The sequence below is a fragment of the Euprymna scolopes genome, chromosome 2 (assembly GCF_053919585.1).
Source record: "Euprymna scolopes isolate OS-2025 chromosome 2, ASM5391958v1, whole genome shotgun sequence".
Taxonomy (NCBI): Eukaryota; Metazoa; Mollusca; class Cephalopoda; order Sepiida; family Sepiolidae; genus Euprymna; species Euprymna scolopes.
In genome coordinates this window covers 15,756,878-15,764,377 of record NC_136483.1, presented here as the reverse complement: position 1 = coordinate 15,764,377, position 7,500 = coordinate 15,756,878, and the positions used below count along the sequence as shown (strand labels likewise).

General features: G+C 33.8%; 1 long non-coding RNA gene across 1 annotated transcript in view; it reads left to right on the top strand.

Moving 5' to 3' along the window:
- Nucleotides 1-801: 801 nt before the first annotated feature.
- The window catches only part of LOC145289023 (uncharacterized), a 54,896-nt gene continuing 48,197 nt past the window's right edge, over nt 802-7,500 (top strand). The window contains exon 1 of the long non-coding RNA XR_013869302.1: nt 802-945. This is a non-coding gene — a long non-coding RNA (uncharacterized LOC145289023). The remainder of the gene's footprint in view (nt 946-7,500) is intronic.

Below are 7,500 nucleotides of genomic sequence, written 5' to 3'. Positions count from 1 at the left end.
AATTGCAGAATAGTTTCATGGATGATGGTACTTCATCTGTGCCAGAAACACTTCTGAAAATAATTCACTGCAACTGTTTTAGTGGTTGTAGTACACCTTGGTTAACTTGCAAAAGACACAGACTTATTTATTTACGGGTATATGGACCATATCAAGAAGGGCATTATGACAATATGAGTGAGGAAGTAGTATCTGATGACGTCATGACCTCGTCTGCCCGTTAGTTAGTATAAAACTTTGCATAAAAATTATATAAAAATAAATAGTATAAAAAAATGCAGACTCTTCTGTAAGCAACAGCTACAGCTTTGAAGTATGGAAATATTGGTTATTTTTAGTGCAACTGCTGTCATCGTTTTATGACGTGATAGGACCTTTGTGGTGGTCAGATTTTGGTTAACTTTTAGTATGTTTTTCCCCCACATATAATTGTAATAAAAAAATATCATAAAACGCTTTCTTGGAATTTGTTCAGAGGCAAACTGTATTTTGACTGGATTATTATTTTTATAATTCAATTTCAAGTTGCCAATATTAGTCTAATTTTCAATATTGTAATTTAATTAAATTTGCCAGCATACAGGTTATGTTATTTTCAAATTTAAACACTTATCATTATATGCCGTTTTTCAAATTTAAACACTTATCATTATATGCCGTTTCGAGTTAGTATAACTTTGGATCAGCTGTATACAGTAAATATATTTGTGTTCACTGTAACCAAATCTAATGAAAATGATGTGTGTGTTCTGAATCTGTCTAATTGCCTGCTGACATTTCAGTTGCAATTTAATCGATGAATTTTATTTCATTCTTTGTAGGTATTGGCAATTCCAGAATTGGATGTTGTTCAGACAGTTGTCAAGCCAGACCTGAACCAAATCTTAAGACCACCATCCCCTGTTAAACAGGCGCAGAATTCTAAAGTAACAAGTTTGGCTCAATGTAAGTTGATTTATGTAAAATATTAATATTATATTTCTGTTTCATTATTCATTATTGTTTTTTGTTTTGTTTTTTTCTTATCATCTTGTTCTGGTTGTAGATGGGGCATCTAACCGGATGCCAGGCATTCACCTGCTATCTCATACATTCCAACCAAGAGACTTTTTAAAGATTCAAGCCATCCCTTTAAGTTCAATTGTTTGTATCTCTAATGCGCTTGGTTCACCGGGTATATGTGTAAGGCAGTTTTTGAAATTGTTTTTCATGAGTTCCATAGCTCTTATAATTACTGATAGAAATCTTCCTAAGATTCCTATTTCTTTACATGTCGTAAATAAGACCTTAATATTTCGTTATTTTTTCCTTTTAGCTTTATTTAACCCAGAATCATTGGAGTTGCTTTTTCTCCTTTTTGTTCCATATCACTGTGTCAGGTTTGATAACTCCTTCTCCCAAGTACTCGGCTGTAACAATTACATCTGAACATGTGTTCAATAATAAGTTATTCTCTGCTCATGTAGTCGTTTTGTTTTGTAAAACATTATCGACGTTGAAAGAAGAAAGAAAAATAGAGAAGAACCGGATTCAATAATATATATATTTGTCAAAGTTTGTTGTAGGCGAACAAATGTAATACGTAAAAATTGACAATGAAAAGACTAAGTCATGAGTACTAAACAAGGAATACCATTGTTGCCATTACAATAAGCAACGCACGTATCGAATAACAATAAAATAGTATGTGTACGCCAATACAAAAATGTAAATTCTATTGAATTTGCTTTCGGCAACAATACACAGCAAGGAAAAGGTGTGTGCCAAAGTCTATTATAAGTATATTATAAAAGTGACCTTGTTTGTCTATGGGACGGTCTCTACCAAACTAGTCAATTTTTAGTCTACAGACTTGAAACTTTATATACAGAGAGAGAAGCATTTGGACTGTAAAATAAAGTGAATTTAATTTTAGCCAGAAAACTAGCTGCCAAGGGGTCCAAATTGGCAGGTGTAGTTCGACAAAATGTGTAATCTCTACGCATGCACATATATACATTTAAACGTTTAACTGCGTTAATTTGTCAACATTTGATATGCATGTGTCGTTACTTCAGATGGCTGCAAATACTGCTAGACAGCTAAATATTTTGGTTTCGATTCTAGCTGATAGCATCAAAGTCATGTTTTTAAAAACTTTTGAAATCAATATCATATACTATAATATAATTAATAGAGAATTCCTGAGCAACTCCAGGCGATCTGTTAGTATATATATATATATATATATATATATATATATATATATATATATATATATATATATATATATATATATATAAGCAAAAATTAAATAAAACATGGTAAAAAACACTTTAACAAGAGTTAAAAATATATTTAATTTCCAAAAAGGAAGCGTAAAAGAAGTGGATTGTTCTTTATATATATATATATATATATATATCAACCACTTTAGCAGTATGGATTAAGGAATTAAAAGAAAACAAAACTGAATATAAATTTAGATGGTCAATAATTGATAAAAAATGCAAGGGAGGTAATCCTAGATAAAAAATGATACCACGTGAGTGACCTCCCCTGCATCGGGTAATATAATACGAATTCAAACACTAAGCAAAAAAACAATATTAACATAAACACGCATAAATATAGGAATAAAATTATATGATAATTGGAAAAAAACAAATATGAAAAAAGGGAAAATTAAAACAAAAATAATTAATAAATAAAAAATAAAAATACTCAAGTACGGGTTAAAACGGAAAACTATCTTTAAATAACACCAAAAGATGGAGGAAGTGAGGAAGCATGGCTGTGGAAATCTTTTTACCCAAATACGATGTCCAGCATGTTAAAAAATATACCATTTGTTGTAAAAATCTAATGGATAAACATCTGAAGAAGTTGGTGAGGACAGGATATTTTTACGGAAACATAAATCGTAAAATTGCCAACTCATTAATGAAACGGCTGTAATGAAAAATCCAGGAAATAAACAAAGGTTATAAAAAGAAAATGTGAGTCTTTGAATTTTCAACAAAATTTTGCACTATATATATATATATATATATATATATATATATATATATATACCATACTTTGGGGTAATTGCACCAAGTCCGGGGTAATTGCGCTAACTAGCTAAAAGTGCTCTTTTGGCAAAGAAAAGAGCACTTTTTTTTAGTTGGAGCAATTACCCCCGGATTTGGGGCAATTACCCCAAAGTACGGTATATATATAAGAAGCATAAATGAAAACTGGAAATTAAAATTTTCATGCAAATTTTTTATGTATTTTTCAACAGAAAACTTCAAAAAAAGATAATTAATAAATTCCTATTTCACAGAGTTTCAAAGAATGCAAAATTCTTCTCTTCAGAGGAAAGAAACATGTTAGCAAATTTATACATACTAGCGGAATCTGTGGAAATTCCACAGGGGGCTCCTTCATATGTAATATATTGATGTTGGCATTCTGTAGATATTCAGTGTAAATGGAGACGCTCTGATATTATTGTAGTTTTATTGTTAAAACCATCTAAGCTAGAATGAACGCCCGGCAAAGCCCGGTCGTAAAGTATGCTTAAATATGATATTTTAATTCTTGCAGATTTCTTTTATATTATTATAGAGTTAATGTTCTATAGATTTTTATGTATTATAAAATTGCGATTTCAAAAATAAAAAAATATATCCATATGAACTGGGTGCATTAGCTTGAATCGAAACTGAAATAAAAACTTATGAAAAAAATATATGCATACATATGATGAGAATAATGGAAATAGTATTCCAACAAACTAGAGAAAGAAAAAACAAACCGAGTTATGCGTTCATCTATAGGAGGGAAATGTTGGGCATTTCTCTCCTCATAATTACTTAAATAAACACAAGGCCAAACGACATTGCTTTTAACAAAACAATAATAAAGGGTTTAATTAAAAAAAAAGGCGAAATTGTATCTCAAACTGGAGAGAAAGAAAGAAAGTGTAAATGTCTGTTTCAAGGTGTGGCCTGCCATCAGACTGCAGTCGTCAACAAGTAGCAGTGGGAGGGGTGAGTGAGAGGTCTGTACAGGTCGCTTGCTGGCGTCTCTCGGGTGATCGCAGCTGAGATCCCAAAGGGCTAGAAATAGTCCTTAAGGGGACATCTCAAATCAATGCGCCCTGCCAACCGATTGGTCAGTGTGTCCGAATCACTTTGGCACCGGCATTGATCCGCTTAGAGTAAATAGTTTGTTAACTGCTACATATCAACGTTTTGTCTTTATTTCACGATTTCCTCTGGATGAGTCAGATTAAGAAAACAAAAACACCAGAACAAATATTTGAAAATGTTTCATGTACAAAGTGTGACGCTGTTCTATTTCAGAAACGGAAAAAGATGTTGGAAATTCAAAAAAGGAGGGGTGCTTGCATTGATAAAGAGAGGGAGATTTTTAATAACGTCATATAGTCGTTAATATGTTTTTAAAAGATATGGACGCAGTTAATATTCTTTCTGGAAAGAATATGTCTGTTAAAATTCAAATAAAGGTGTGTAACAGAAATGAAAAGAGTGTTTTCCTGTTATGTAATTTATTAGGTCATAGACTATGTATATGTACTCTCTTGCAGCCAATACCACTGGACCGATCATGACCAAACCTGACATGATGATGGTCTCTGACCCAATGATGGTGCACACTATTTTTAAAGGTCAGGGTCAAAGTTGTGACTTTTCTCGTGCTCAACTATATATATATATATATATATATATATATATATATATATATATATATATATATATATATATATACACACACACACACACACACACATATATATATATATATATATATATATATAGTTGTGCGCTGTCTGAGAAATAAAGGCAGTCCACTGGCTTTGTGTGAGATCACGATTTCTGATCGTTGATTGGTAAAATAAAGAATTTCACGGGTAAGGGCTGTTGTGTGTCTATGGAGACAATAAGTGTACAGTTTGATGTCAGTGTGGGAACTGTACACAATTATTTGAAAGGAACTGAAGATATGGAAGATTTGTGCAAAGTTTGTCCCAAGGGTGCTCCATCCTTGTCACAAACTATTTGACCAAGTGGACATCAAGAAAGTTCCTCACCCTCCCTATTATCCAGACTTTGCTCCCTGTGACTTTTGATTGTTCTCTAAACTCAAGAAAAACCTTAGAGGCTGTCGTTATGTGACAACTGAGGAGATGAAAGAGGTTATGATGAGGGTTATTGACACGCTCACACAACAGGAATTCCATGAGATCTATCAGAAGTTGGTGGATCGGTACAACAAGTGCATTGCAGCTGGAGGAGATTACTTCTCATGGGACTAGAATTTCATGTGTGTACTCTCAATAAAAGTGCCCATACGAAAAATGTTCAGAAACTTATTGAAACAGCCTGTATATATTTTATATATATATATATATATATATATATATATATATATATATATATATATATATATATTCTATAAAGATCTTCCTGATCTACATTAATGATCTTCCAAATCACATCCTTACATCATTCATAGACATTTATATGTGCCATCTATGGTAGCACATCTAAGACCGTAAATGGCCAAGTTCTCTCCGATTCTCTCTTCTCTGATCTTGAGCAAGTGGTATAATGGGGAAAGAGGTGGCTTGTTACTTTTAATGTATCTAAAACCAAGCTTCTATCTTTACATCATCAACGTTCTGATCCCTATCTCGCATCAATTGAAATGAATGGCTCTCGTCTTGGGGGGGGGTCTCATGTTTTGACAAGCTTCTAGGCTTGACCTTTACTCCTGATCTGAAATGGAACATGTACATAAAATCTGTTGCCAATGCCGCTGGAAAAATAGTTGGATCCTTCTATCGATCCAATAGATATCTCACTGCTGATGCAATTCTCTATCTATATAAGAGCCAGGTAAGTCCAAGGATGGAGTACTGTTACTACATCTGGACAGGAGCTGCTAGAAAGGACTTGTCCTGCCTTGACAGAGTTCAAAATAGACTTCGTAGCCTCGTAGGAGATGTCCTTTTCTTTTCCCTGCAACCTCTATCTCACAGAAGAGATGTTGCGAGTTTGTCTCTACTTTATCGTTATTTTCATGGCAAATGCTCGACTGAGCTTCAATCTATCGTTCCCCCTCACCAAAATTTCACAAGAAACACTCGTCTAGCTGTAAACACTATCAATAATTCCCTCCACTCTTTATCTGTGCCTAAACCTAAACGTAGATTCCATGAACAAAGCTTCTTTCTTAGAAGTGCACGCCTGTGGAACTGTCTTCCGTTTTCCTGCTTTCCAGCTAAATACAATCTGATTATCTTCAAGTCCAACGTAAACAAGTTCTTGATGAGCTGATCTACTTAAGTTAACAAATTTACCGAATTTCCATTACTAACGATTACTATATTGTCCTATTGACTACTGTACACTCTTAACCCTTATCCTCGAGTGGTCTCTGGGCCTTGATAAGTGTTGATGCCCATTTGATTCCAAGTGCTATAATTATAATGCTTAGTGTCATTGTAGTCTCTCATAGAAATAAACAAATAAAATAACAGAAACAGAAAAAAAAATGATACACGTTACCATGATGTTCTCCTAAAACAGCAAAATAGATGATGGAAAAGCTTTCGAAATGCTTTGATCTTTGCTGTTTTCTACGTTGTTTAATGAACTTGTTAAACGTGTAAGTTGTCTTTCACAAGCCAACTGAAGCAAAAAAAAAAAAGACCCATGCATCTATTTCTGTCCGCTTGTGTTTTCTTCCTCCAACCCACTCACCAGTTTGTGCGTTGGTTTTGCTTTAAAATGAAAAAACTGGATAAAAAAAAATCGCATGGAAGAAGAGGAAGAAGAGAAAAGTGAAAGAAAAGCATGAATTAGATTTTAAGAAAATTAGATTCTTTTACTCGTCAAACCCAATCAACATGTCTCGCCATTGTAATTGTAATTACTGGAAGAATTTAACGTTTCACTCTTTAGCAAGTTGACAGGTGTAGCAGCACAGGTGATCAATCACAGGTGATATCTTTGTTATGTGCGTGTGCGTGTCTGTCTGCGCGCATGCGTGTTAACCTTTTTTTAGGCAATCAGATCTAAGAATAAGAAATTTGGTGAGAATATATAGTGTTACTTTGGTATATAAACACTTCAAGGTAATTCGACCCACAAACACATTTCTTTAAACAAATTTCGTTCTAAAGCACAATGAACCAAAACAGACTCGACATATGAACTAACCCAGACTCAATATATGAACCAATCCAGACTCGACATATGAAGCAACCCAGACTTGAAATATGAACCAACCCAGACTCGACATGTGAACCAATCCAGACTCGACATATGAACCAGCCCAGACTCGACATATGAACCGACACAGAATCGCCATATGAACCAATGTAGCCTCAGCATATGAACCAACACAGCCTCGAAATATGAACCACCACAGGCTCGATATATGAACCAACCCAGATTCGACATATGAACCAACATAGACTCGACATATTAACCAACATAGATTCTA